At 58.7% G+C, this 13,609-nt stretch overlaps 1 protein-coding gene across 3 annotated transcripts in view; it reads right to left on the bottom strand.

The window, feature by feature from the left end:
- CARD11 (caspase recruitment domain family member 11) overlaps positions 1-13,609 on the bottom strand; it is a 104,844-nt gene that overhangs the window by 49,681 nt on the left and 41,554 nt on the right. Inside the window, exon 1 of one of the 3 annotated variants that reach the window (XM_018040867.1) lies at positions 8,926-8,980. The exons of the other annotated variants lie outside the window; for them this stretch is intronic. The gene's annotated coding sequence lies outside the window, so the exon portion shown is untranslated. Of the gene's footprint in view, positions 1-8,925; positions 8,981-13,609 lie in introns of those variants that run through there. 3 annotated transcript variants of the gene reach the window in all.

Here is a 13,609-nt window from a genome sequence, read left to right as displayed (position 1 = left end):
GCTCCGTCACACCCACTGGAGTCCATCTCTTCTCTTTACTCCACTTGAGTTCATATGCAATCCCCCCCACCTTGAGTTATAGCCAAACTTCTCAGCCGTCACCCGAGGCTCGCCCTGCCCCGCAGCCCAGGGCCCTGCCCACCACCACCCGGCCCTCCAGCTCTGTTTCCGCCGGACGCTCAGTGGGGTTCTCTACCCAGGTGACCTGGGCAAAGGGCTCATGGCCTCTACAGAACGAGAAGGTCTCAGCTTGATAGCTTTGGGGAGAGCGGGGCGCATCTGTGGGTAGCCAGGATTTGGGGGTGGTGGGGGGACACGGCAAGCACGGCCTCCCCCCACAGGCCCTGCCTCACATCCAGACTTCTGCAGTGGCGTCTGACTGGCAGCCAGCAGGGCAGAGCACTTGGGAAGGGCACACACCTCCTGAATGACCAGAGGGTACGCTTTGCCCTCACCGCCCGCCCGCTCTCATTTTTCTCCCACCGCTGCAGAGAAGCTTTTGTGAAAAGCGCAATTAGGAATGACAAATTTAAATTGTTCTGAAATGCATATCAATTCATCACGTTGGCTCTCTATGAGCATTCGCCCTGTCTGGATTCCAGAGCTTTGCACACACACGGCACAGCGAGAGCTCCGAGGGCCTCCGTGAGCCGCAGCTGGACACCCCTCTGCCAAAGCCTAACGGCAGCATGCGGTCGGGCCCCTCTCTCACTCCTGGGAGGTGTGGCCTTGCTCAGGGGCGGCCCTGATGGTGATGGAACAGTGTTCCCTCCTGCGGGCACCTTCCGGGCCTGGTCAGCAAGCCCGCCTCGGCCACAGGGGGCTGTCAAGTCAACCACTGGCTGGTTCCAATTCTGGAGCCCTCTGTGAGACCCTGAGCACCATCAAAGCTAAATTCTAGCACAGGAGAGGTCAGGGGGAAACCATGAGCTCCTGTCCGGCCTGGGGTCTCGGGGAGGCCTTTGGGAAGGGACAGAACTGGACCTGGGGCAGGCCCAGTCCTCAATGTGAGTTCTGGCCCACGGAGGCCTGCTGCTGCGAGTCTCCCGGGCGGGCGGATGAGTGCGGAATGAGCCCAGAGGCCCTGAGAACCTTCTAAGCGAAAACACTGGGCCCTTGCCTTTCGCAGGAAAGGTCACCAGCATTGTCAAGCAAGAGCCCCACTTGGAGAGCAGCCAAGAATGAGAATCAGAAGGTTCTATGGGAGCCACGTGCAGGTGTGAATCTTCCCCTTTCTCTTCTGCTCGCCTCGCCTGGCTGCACGGGAATCCCACGGGAGCCCGGGACAAGGTGACAAGAGGAGGCCAGGCGGGGCCTTAGGCCTCTGGACGCCCGCGGCAGGGAGCGGGGAGCGGGGTAAGGTCTGCAGAGTTTGGTAATGAGAATATGTCAGCGTCGACCTGTGGAGCCCGTCACTCAGACAGCCAGTCACCCACCCATCCATCTAGTGGGTTCAACCGCATTAAGAGCCTTGGACGACAGAAGACCAAGAAAAGAGACTCTGAGAAGGTTCAGGAGAAAAGAAGACAAGGGCAAGTGAGGATAACACACGAGCGACACATTTAGGGACGTGAATGACTTAGCAGCAGCAGAGCAGAGCAAAGGAGGTGGAGAAAGAAACTTGAAGAAACGAAGGTAAGAAAATCTTGCAGATTCGTTGGAAGAAGGGGTGAGAGAAAGACAGGAGCAGAGGCCGCTGAAAGAGGAGGAGGAGGAGGAGGAGGACGGGCCTGGACCGCAGCCACCTGGCCCTCATCACAGAGCCGAGCTTCAGCTCCGAGAAGGCACGCCAGCCAGGCATGGGGCAGGGGAGTGCAGGTTGCCGGAGCTGCTCAGAGCCACGTCCTCTGAGGCCTCGGGCGGGCGGGCTGCACGCAGAGCGAGCACGGGTCTCTCCCTGCTGTGTTTGTCAGACACCCTGAACACCTACTTAGGATCGATGCAGCGATCAATTTAAAATGCATTTCTGGTTGTGGGGCCGGCTGTTTCTTGAAATGTCATATGGGACAGGTAAAGGCGGTAACACCCCTAAACACATTTCCCTGTGTTTGAAAATAAGCCTGCCAACGGCTTCCATCAACCAGGTTAGTATCCAGAAAGACACACATCAGGTTTTCCTATACGGACGGAGGGCGGTGATGTCGGGAGTGGTGGTGGGGTGTTTTCGCCTCCAGCTCTTTTAAATCCCCCATCATCACCCAGGGAGAGCGCCTACCGCTGAAATCAGGGAGGCCGGCCCGGCCGCGGCAGGGAGGCCGGCGGGAGGCTGGAGGCTCTGGTTTTCCCCAGCTGTACTGGGCTCCCAGCGGCTCTTTCTAGAAAGGCCTCCGGGGCTGGTCAAAAATGCCGATGCAGGAAGCAGGAGGCCAGGCTTTCATGTAGACCTCAGACTTCCGTGAACACCCCGAGGTGTGCGAGGCTTGAGGTCAGAACTGTACTTTCTCAGACCTCAGTCCCCTGGGCAGATTTCCGAGCAGCAGAGGAAAGCAAAGTGGGAGGAGATTTGAGGGCTGGGAGAGAGTGACTCCTTCCACTCGGCTCAGGGAGCTGGGGGGCCAGGGTTCCATGGGCAGGCCCCCAACAAAGAGGTGGCTCCTGCCCTCCAGAGCTGTAAATACATCGTGCTTGAGGGTAGGAAGTGCCACGGACCTCCTCCTCTCAAAGACGGGGGCTGTGGGGCGAAGGCTTGCAGGAATTCTACTCGAGTCAAACAAAAGGAGAGTCAAGCCAAGTAATCCTAGCACCCAGAGACAAAACCAGCAACTTCTGCTTCCCTATGTTCTAAAGCCGGGTCCCCAACTCCAGGATCTAATAACGCCTGATGAGCTGAGGTGGAGCTGATATGATAACAACAAAGAGAAAAACACACAATGAATGTAATGTACTTGAATCACCCTCCCCTCCCGGGTCTGTGGAAAAACGGTCTTCCACAAATCCAGTCCCTGGTGCCAGAAAGTTTGGGGAGTGCTATTCCAGAGGAGAGGATATGGTCCTGGATTCTGCCATTTTCCGCTGTGTGGCCTCAGGCACACTGCTTAACATCTCTGAGCCCCCATTTACCGTTCTGAAAAACTGGTGGCTCAGTGGTAAAGAACCCGCCTGCCGCGGCAGGAGACGCAGGTTCCATCCCTGGGTCAGGACGTTCCCCCGGAGAAGGAAACGGCACCCCACTCCAGTATTCTTGCCTGGGAAATCCCATGGACAGGGGAGCCTGGCGGGTTGCAGTCCACGGGGTCACAAAGAGTCGGACACGACCGAGCGACGAAACAGCAACAGAACTGGCCGCAGCAGCTGCGTCTTAGGGTGGCTGCAGCGCACACGGGAGGCATCCTCATCGTCATCATCAGCTTCACCAGGCAGCACGCGGGATCTTAGCTCCTGGACCAGGGATCGAACCTGCACCCCCGGCATTTGAAGTGCAGTCTTCACCAGTGGCCCGCCAGGGAAGTCCCACATACGAGGCACTTAATCTCATTAGTCCTCACCTTCGGAAGTCCTCGGCAGACTCCAGGTGGAGCGCGACTTCTACCCTGGCGTCCTGAATAATGACCTCCACACCAGACAGATCTTAGAGGAAACTTAAAAGACCTGTCCTCGCCCTTCCCTCTGGGTTTCTGATTTGCTCGCGCCCAGCGGTGTGAGCTCCGGTGTGCCCCGCTGCTCACAACCCTCTGGGCAGGGCCATCTCCCGCTTCCTTGTACGCCCCCGAGGGCTAGCAGGGCTCTTTCACAAACAGGCGCTTCATATTAATCGAGTGGTCGATTTCCGACGGGTAAGCGCTGGCTCTCTGGTTATCCTTTTCTCCTTTAAGCGGAAAAGACCTTTCTTCCCTCGCGGGGGTGGGAAGCTTTGCACATGGCAGCCGGCTGACAGGCTCACTCGGGTTTCGCTGGGCCTGCATTTCAGATCTAAGCGCCAATGTATCTTCCAGTCCCAATCAGTCGTGGACTGGAAGTCTAGAATATACCTCCCTCCAGCTTCTGACTTTGGGGTCAGAGCCATCTTGTCACAAACCATGAAAATGCAGAAAAGCCATGGGTCCCCCATCCTGCCCTGAGAACCCTTCGGCTGCCTCCACTCCCCTCAACTTGTCACATCAGCGTGACGGCAACCCCTGCTTTTTTGCAATGGGCTGCTTCCCCGGGGCCCTCCCGGAGTCTGAAGGACACGCTGCATTTTCAAGGACAGCCCATTCCAGCCACTGGGGCGGGGGCTTCCCTAGTGGTCCAGTGGCTAAGACTCCACGCTCCCAACGCAGGGCGCCCGGGTTCGATCCCTGGTCAGGGAACTAGATCCCACAGGCCACAACTAAGAGTTCGCAGGCCCCACCACCCTCAATAAATAAATACCAAGAACAAACAATAGCAAAACACAAGTTAGCCACTGGGGCGCGGGGGTTCCAGTAGCGGAATCCTAACACTTTGAAAATGGACAACCCACCAGGAGCCGGCATTTGGGTGGGGGGTCAGCCTAACATGTCACGTTCTCAGCGGTAACTGGAGGTTTATGGAGACCTCCCCTGGCTGACCCTCAGAAGGCGCGTTGCTGGACCAGCTGCATGACGCAGGCTGAGCCGCAGCGGGCTCCCGACACCCAGTGGGTTAGAGGCGGCGTCCAGATCTCAGGAGGGTGCAGAATGACTCAGTAACGAAACCCACAGCGAACAGCGAGGGTGGAGCAGGCAGGGCTAAGAAAAGACCGCCGTCGGGCGCAGAGCTGGGGACTCGCCTCCGTGAGTCCCAAGTGGTGGATCGGTACGTAATTTAGACGACTCCAGACCCACTCCAGACCAAGGTCCTGCCTCCCGGCGGGAAAGGAATTTTCAAGGTACCAGCGCTGGAAAACTGCAGGACACAGCGGTGAGTTTTAGTTTCTAACTGTGCAGGAAAAACAAAAGACGCGCCTCACTCTTCAGCGCGTCTGAACAGGACTGAAGCCACGAACGGCAACCACCACCATCTCCTAATCCTTCTGGGACTAACGACCCAGGCTGGGGTGGCTCCAGACGCTGGATCTGTCCAAGTTCCCCCTCCTCCCCGGGTCTCGCGACAGCAACCCTATTTACTGGAGACATTTTTAGAAGAATACAGCGCGCTAGTCGCCACCATTATTACAACAATGGCGCTTCCATGCGAAGGAAGTGAAATTCGAGCCAGATTTTCTGTCCCGAGATGTTCTGCCGAAGAGATGGCGTGTGAGTAAGTTAGTTGCAATGCCTGCATGGAGCATCCACCACGTTGGGAGTGAAACAGGCTTGTGCGTTCCATCAAGCGTCAGGCTTTCGAGAGGGAGAGATGCTTAGAAAGGGTCTCTCGACTCTGAATGAACCCCCAAATAAACAGCTCTCTCATGGAACGGGGCCCCCCTCTCTGCCTCCCACCTCCCTGCCGCCTCATTTCAAGTAGCTTTCTGTTATTCCAGCTTCCTTTCCCTTTGGATCATCAAGGCTGGCTGTCACTGATTGCTAGAACGTCAGGAGCAAACAGCAGACTTCTCCCACCTGGCCCTCAAAGGGGTGGCACGGAGTTGTCACGGCCATGGGACAGAACTGCCCTGGGAGTGGGCAGGGCCACAGGCCACGTTCCCGTGTCTCCCACTGCCTTCTCCAGTCCTGGCAGCCTCGAACCCCCACCACCAGTGACCCTTCAAAGGCAGACATCTTATACACGTGGAATACTATTCAGCTGTAAAAAGGAACAAAGGACCGATCCTTACACGGACAAAATCATCGAACGCATCGAACTGAGCAAAGAAACCACACTCCAAAGCCCACATGCTGTGTTGGGCAGTGGATACAAGAAGTGCAGAACAGGGTGATCCACACAGACAGAAAGCAGGTTGGCGGCGGCCAGGGGCTGGGGCGAGGGGCAGGAGGGGTGGCTGCTGATGGGCACGGGGCTTTACCTGGGAGTGACGAGAACGGTTTGGAACTAGACAGAAGTGGCAGTGGCCGGACACTGCAGAACTGGTCACATTAAAACGGTGGGCATCGTGATGCCCACGTCACCTCCAATCAAAGCAAATCAGTGAAAACAGAGACAATTTCTCGAGCACACTCGAGGTACCAGGTCGACAGCCAACATTAACCGGAACCCATTAACTGATGAAGAGATAAGGAAGCCGAGGCCGGGGTGGGGGCACCTGGGCGGGCAGGGGTGTCAGACAGCCACGCGCTCTACTCCCCGGGCGTTCCAAACCTTAGGCCCTGGAAGCCTGGGGGGTCGGAGGAGCAGACGATGAGCACCTCTGTGTCCAGGACACGGAGACAGAGGCAGAGGGAGGCGGGTGAGGGTATGAAGAAGAGATGGGGACAGAGAAAAGGGAACAGGAACTTGGAGTTTTATTTAGTAGCCGCAGGTGCGGGGTGAGAACAGGACACAGAAACGAAGCAAGACAGCCGTCAAGGGAGGAGAGTGGGTGGCGGGGGCACCGGGCCACGGGGAGGGCTGGGCGGGGCACGCCAGCCTGGCCGGGAAGCACGCCTGGCTCCCGACTCGGCCTCCTGGTCATCACACGCCTGCTCTGAAACCTCCCGAGACCGTGGGCACCTGGCACCCGAACCTGAGCGATTCCCTGTAATCAGGCTCACCTGTTTTAAAGCCACCCGCCAGTTCGAAACATACAAACGCCGAAGACTCACATTTTCCACGACAGGGGAGTCGGGAAGACAAGGTCGCAAAATACCTCCAAATGCGCGGACTTTCCTCCCCAGGAGCTGAAGCCTGCCTCTCAAGGGACTGCCGTGTCAAGGTGTCTCTGATTGAAGTTGGCAGGGCTGGAGACTGGAGGGTGTTTCTTTTTCACTTTCTCTGCCACCAGGCACCGGCAAATATGAGCCTGTGTTTTTTTTTTTTTTTTTTTTCTGACGTTTCATCCTTCCCACACGGTTGTGCTGGAAATAACTTGACCGAGTGTTTGAGAGAACCAGTGATGGGAATTTGGGAGTCTTAATGTTCAGAGATCATCCCCAGCTTCTCACCATGTAAGTGAAAGCTTATGAATCAGGTGCAAACCAGAAAGATTTTTTTTTTTTGCCTGTGCCACATGACATAATCAACAATAATTAAGGCAGCCGTCAAATCTGCACCCAGACACTGTACATGGGTATGGACTTGAGAGACAAGTTTTTGTTTTACATTAATTTATTTGCTGGGGCTTCCCAGGCAGCACTAGTGGTAAAGAACCTGCCCACCAATGCAGGAAATGTAAGAGATATGGGTTCGATCCCTGGGTTGAGACGGTCCCCTGGAAGAGGGCATAGCAACCAACTCCAGCATTCTTGCCTAGAGAATCCCAGACAGAAGAGCCTTGCGGGCTACAGTCCGAAAGGTCACAAAGAGTCAGACACGACTGAAGAGACTCAGCACGCACGCACGCAAGCGCCTGTTTGGTTTTGGCCGGGTTTTGGCTGTGTGCACGGGCTTTCTCCAGTTGCTGCAAGCAGGGGCTACTCTGCAGTTGCGGAGTTTGGGCTTCTCACTGCGGAGGCTTCCCCTGCTGGAGAGCTCGGGCTCCTGGGGTGCGTGGGCTTCAGCAGCTGTGGCTTATGGGCTCGGCTGCCCTGCAGACATGGAACTTCCTGGACCAGGGATCGAACTTGTGTTCCTGGCGCTGGCAGGTGGATTCTTAACCACTGGACCACTCACTGGTGGGACAAGTCATCAGCACAGCACTGCTGCCTCTGTGATCACTGAACCAGCCCAGCCTTGCAAGCCAGCTGGGTTTCATCCGACAGGCGGTGACATTTCAGCATCTCAGGACGTTATCTGCTGTGTGGCGGACACATCCTTCTTTCTCATTTGAAAGGACGCCTCCATGATCCAGCTGACTCCCTTAAACCAGTGTGACCCCCCCAAATAGATTCCAATCTCTAATAAGCCAAAGACCCCCAGGGGCTGCTGCAAAGCTCTCTTCTACTCCCCCAGGACTCAATGGATTCCTGAAGCTCTGCATGAGGAAATGGGGAACCTTCTGAGTTGCATCTGGGAAGTTCCGTGAGGGCGACACCCCCCGGGGGCCCCGTCCTCTGACTCCCCTGGGGTGCCATTCACCGCACACCACGCTCTTCCTCCCCGGGTTCTGGATCCCGCCAGCTCAGCTCTGCAGTCTCCCTTCACTCCATTCTGCTTGCGGGCAGGAGCTGGACCCTGGTGAGCAGTTGGCCAACGTTCACCAACAGGCTAGCTTCTCTGCACACGGAATCTTCACACATCTCGGAGGAACTGATTGAAAGGTGCTCCCCGGGGAGGGCGGGAACCCCAGGGAGGGCAAGGCGGTGGGGCTGTGAGCCGCAGATAAAGGCAAGGCCCCAGATTCTGGGGACAGATGTTTGCACACTTCCTCTCCACCAGCTGGGCTGCAGGCATCTCCCTCCTTCACCCACTCCCATGCCTCGGCCCTCCTCACAGTACTCCCTCGATGACCCAGAGAGATGGTATGGGGAGGGAAGTGGGAGGGGGGTTCAAGATTGGGAACTCATGTACACCCGTGGCGGATTCATGTTGATGTTTGGCAAAACCAATACAGTATTGTAAAGTAAAATAAAGTAAAATAGAAAATAAAAAAGAAAGTGAAAAAAAAAAAACAAACCAAAACACACACACCAGCACGTAAAAACGAGCGCGTTCTGGTCCAAACTGATCATCAGGCGTTTATTGAAAGCCTTCCCTGGGCTCTAGTCCACGCTCTGTACATTCAAAGCCTAAAACAGCGGCCAGGCACCCGCTGTCGAGTCTCCTGTGTTGTTTAGGAAATTAAGATGAAGCCGTGCGAGCTCATGGTTTGGACGGATCGGTGAGGGGGTTAGGGGCTCCACAGCAGCCCCTGCCTGCTCCAGAGGATGCTCCCTGACCGAGGATGTGGGCTCATGAGCTGGGCGCACACCCGTTGGAGTAAGAGGACTGGCCGGTTGGAAATATACTCACAGGTTTGCAAACCAGCTCAGCCCCAGGAGTGGCCGGCGGGGCGGCGGGAGTGTCTCTCCAATCCCCTCTCCTCCAGCGCAGTGACTGCCAGGCCCCCAGGAAATGCTGAGGCTGCAGAGAGCACTGCACCCCCGCCCCCCCCCCCCGGAAGCCCGCACTCAGCACCCCCCGCAGAGGCTGCCTCTATTTTTAGCAGGGGCAGAGGTGGGGGCTGGGGGGCTGCCACACTTCCCTTTTTATTTTTGTTCTGAGCAGCAGCTGTGGGTGACTTTTCGCAGAGGGGGAGGCTGCGAGAGGAGGAGCCTGAGGCTCCTGGGGTGGGCGGGGTGCTGAGGGGCAGGAGGGCTGTGTCTGCCATGGGCAGGGGCAGCGGGGATGGGGGGCAGGAGGGGAGGGGAAGGGGCAGCAGCTCAGCCCATCCTTCCTGGGGCCCCTGCAGCTGTGCGGACCTCGCCCGGGAGGCCACGGTTCTGACTGTCAGCTGCGTAGAGGAGGGAGGCCGGCTGATGGGAAGCGTGGGGCCCAGAACCTTCCCGGATGGACGATGCTTCCGGGGGGCCCCATGGGGGGCTGTCCAGAGCCAAGTGCCCCACCACACTCTCTTCTCCTTCCAACATCCTCCTTGGACGCTGACTCAGCTCCTCTGACCATGGTGCCCACCCCTCTCTGCCCAGTCCCGCTGGACCGTCCCCTGAGGGCTGCAGCGGGGCTGGGGACCACCCAACCCCCTTGGGAGGCCCTAGAAGTGGACAGGTCAGCAGACTGTCAGGGAGACTGTGAGCGAGACCGAGGGGACACGTGACAGCCTGGCCTGCAGGCCTCGGAGGATACGAAAGGCTGGCCCGCCGCTTTCCGGGAAGCCGGGGTGCCACCAGACGGGAGCTTCTCAAGCCAGGCTCAGCCCCACGCCACACAGAGCCCAGACCTCTGGCTCAGCCCAATTCCTCTCTTTGCCAGCCTTTCCCTCCCTTTCCTTGTCTACACAACTGCAGGATGACCAGTCGGCTGCGTGCATCACAAACGAACGGTCTGCAAACAAAGCACCTGGCCACCGAGAGCCCGACCAAGAAGCAGGGCCCAGCGGCTGCCTGAGCGAGGGCGCTCACGGCCCTTTCCGAGCTACTCCCCATGCCCAGCCCAGAGGCGAGCACGACTGTGCTCCCCGGTCTCGCCTTTTTTCTGGACCTCAGGAAAATACAGCAGCCTGGCCGGCTCTCCAGGGTCTGGCTTGTCCCTCCATGTCCACTGATGTGTGGGCCACGGTTTATGCGTTTACCTGCTGCCGGACATCTGGGTCGTGGCCCAGCTCGGCCCCAGGGGCGTTCCTGTACAAACCTTCAAGAGGGTGTGTGTTGTCATGTTTTTTGAGTAAAGACTGCAGGTCACGGGGCGGGTGATGCTGAACTCTGCAAGGAGACCCCACTCCGTTTCCCAGAGCGGCCCCGTCACCCGGCCCCCAACCCCCGCCAGCGCTGGCCCTGAGATTTACTCCCGACTGGCTGAGTCAAGACCCGGTTCTCTTGCTCTGCACAGCCCACCCCTCCCACCTCACATCCCCTCCCGGTCTCCCTCTACCGGGACCATTCATTCTTCTATGTCTCCCAGGTGGACTGGGCTGAATGGTGACCCCAAACCCGTGTCTAACTGGAAGCTCAAAATGTGACCTTTTAGGAAACAGGGTCTTTGCAGATGTAGCTAAATGAAGACGAGGTCTGCATGGATTAGGGACAACGCATGCACACAGAGACACAGAGGGAAGACGGCCACGTGACGGCGGGATGCAGAGATAGAGCGATGGGGCCACGAGCCACGAACACCTGGAGTCGCCAGAAACTCCAAGGAAAGAAGGGTCCTCCCTAGAGGGAGCGCGGCCCTGCCTTGATTTCACACTCCTGGCCTCTACGATTGAGTAAGAACGTTGCTTTCGTTTGAAGCCATCCCGACTGTGGGAATCTGTTACGGCAGCTTCAGGACGCAAACATGCCCGGAAGCTTCTCAAAGCGTGTCTACCAGTCAAACTGCTATCCGACCTCAAGGCCCTCCCTCATCAATGCCTCCTCCTACAGGAAGCTCTCCCTGATTACCCTCAACGCATGTATCTCCTCCCTGCTAGGCACCTCCAGACAGGACCCCCACAGTGGCTACAGGCAGGATGCTGTGGCCACCACTGACCAGCTGGGTGACCCTGGGCAGGTCAGGGGCCAGCAGGACACAGATGTGGTAAAGCTGGGTCTGGGCAGAGTGTGGTTAACAGATAATCTGCAAAGCTGTGGAGGTCAGTGGCAGACGGACTGGGAAGAGGGCAGTCTCCTGGGCTGCACCACCACAGTTCCCACGGGCCTGAAGGGGCGGGTGCGTGGGAGTAGTGGGTTCTGCAAACCCCAAGGCAGCCCTCAGGGAGGGGCCAGATGACAAATCGCCTGACCTTTGCCCTCCCTGTGTTCTCCCACTGGTCAGATGGGAGAGGCCAAAGGTCAGGGAGCCACGGATGGGCTTCTCGGGGTCAGCCTCTGGGCACAGCAGTGGGGGTGAGTCTGCAGGGCAGACGGGGGCCTTCTGGCCTCTTTCCCGAGTCCTGGGTGCCTCCTCTGTACGTGCGGACAGCGACCGTGCTGAGCTCGCAGGGGAGCACGCGGGCGCGGAGACACTTGGATGCTGGGAGGCCAGCCGGTGGGGGCTGGGGCCTGGTAGCTGCGTGGTCTGTGGGTGTCCGCGCACGTGCCAGGCGCCGATGGCCTAACTGCTGCTTGAACTGAGGAGGAGGAAGCAGGCCCTCCCCTGTCTGGGCAGGGCACCACCTTTAGGAGGCTTTCTTGGAGATGCTGAGTGCTTATTCCCCCGTTCCTGGCCCTCCTGCAGGAGCACGCGGAGGGAAGCCCTGCTTTTGTGCACCGCCTCCTGGCTGTCCTGACGCTGTTCTTCCAGGAAACCGAGGCTCAGAGAAGCCGCAGGCTTTGCCTGAGGTCACGTGGGGTCTCGGTCTGCTTAGAGGCTGAGTGCCGAAATACCACTGTCCAGGTGGCTCAAATGACCAGCGCCGATGCCCCCAGCTCTGCTCGCTGGACGCCGCGATCAGGGTGCTGGTGGCTGGGTGTCTGGTGCGGGCCTCCCCTGGTTCACAGGCACCGCCCTCTCGCTCTGTCCTCACGGCTCTTCAGTGTGAGCTCGTGGGGGCTGGGGGCTCTGCTGTCTCTGCTTCCTCCAAGACCACTAAGCCCATCACGAGGCTCTCACCCAGGACCCTGTCTAACCCCCATCTCGCCGGAAGCCGTGCCTCCCACCCTGGGTTCAGCCCGCAGCTCTGAGAAGCGCTGGGCCGTGCTGGTGGTTTGGTTCCTCGTGGGGTCGGGGGCTCCGTGTGCCTCCCACAGGGTCGGGGGGCCCCCTCATCACCTGCTGCGCCGTGAGCATCACCACGACACTGTCAGCGGAGGGACGACTCCCCGAGCCAGTCGATGGCAGGGAAGTGCAGCGTGAAGATGCAATCTTCACGGTCAGAGCACACCGTAATGGGGTTTCGGGGCTGGCAGGGGGCCTGGGTGCCATTTCAGCCACGGGCGCGGCCACGCACCGTCGAGGGAGCACAGGGGCTGCGGTGAGCTGAGGCACTCACTGAACCGGGACCCTGCTGGGCCCTCCTTCTGAGTTTCCTCCCTCCCTTCTCAGCAGGCATCCCGGAGACCAGGGCCCGCGGCCCTCCGTGTTGCAGAAGAGGCTCTGTTGCAGGAGAAGGTGGCGAACGCTGGGCCCAGGACCCCCCACAGGGGTGGGGGCGAGCAGGGGCTGACCATGGTCTTCTGCCCCCTGCACACGGACCTCTCATCACCCCCCGCCCTCCCCTCCCCTCGGAGAACTGGATGCTCCCAGTTTCAGGCAACAAGCGGCAAGGACGCCGCTGCCTGAAGCTGCCCCGTCGTGGGGGCGTTTCAGGGCAGAGGACGTCCGCCCACGTTCCAGGGTGGGAAGCCCTCAAGTCCCTTCTGAATTCTGAAACACGCCCTGTTGGAGAGACCAAACACAGATCGCAGAAGTTTTTTTCTTTCTCCCCATGGCTGGGTGAGGAGATCCCCACGGGCCTTGTCAAGGGTCCACAAGAGGGATGAAGCCAGCACCCCAGGAGCCGAGGAGCTGACTGTCCTGGGAGGCACGGCTGCTCGAGGCCGCGGGGGACGGGGCCCTGGGAGCCCCCGGTGGAGCAGCATCCCGCGAGAGGCGGCGGCATCGAGAGCCTCCTGCGCACGCGCCCCGGGAGGCGCGCGTCTAAGCCTGCAGGGAGGACCGCTCCAGTACAGCGAGGAGGAGATCGAGCAAAAACCGCTGGTTTTGCGACGGGAACAGCCCCACGGGCGCTCGGTGACCCCAGAGACAAAACACAGCCCGCAGCCGGGGGAGAGGGGTGACTGGTGGCTTCAGTGTAGGAACCCCGGCCCAGAGTCCCGTCTGTCCCGCCGGCCGACCCGCCGAGGTCCGGTTCCGCCCAAGGACTTGGGGTGGGCCTCCTCCCCACGCCGTCTGCTTATTTATCTGCCTTGAAACCACAACTCTCAACAGCACAGGCCCTTCACTGCTGACTCAGTTGTCAGAGTCAAGACTCATAAAATCCTACTTCAAAAAGGTCCAATGATTTTATTTTCTGATCATAAATATGAAGTTCAATTAGCAGTTTGCTGCTAATGAAGTTGCC

This window comes from Capra hircus, chromosome 25 (genome assembly GCF_001704415.2).
Source record: "Capra hircus breed San Clemente chromosome 25, ASM170441v1, whole genome shotgun sequence".
NCBI lineage: Eukaryota > Metazoa > Chordata > Mammalia > Artiodactyla > Bovidae > Capra > Capra hircus.
The sequence above is the reverse complement of the archived record's forward strand: the minus strand, read 5'-3'. Positions and strand labels throughout refer to the sequence as shown.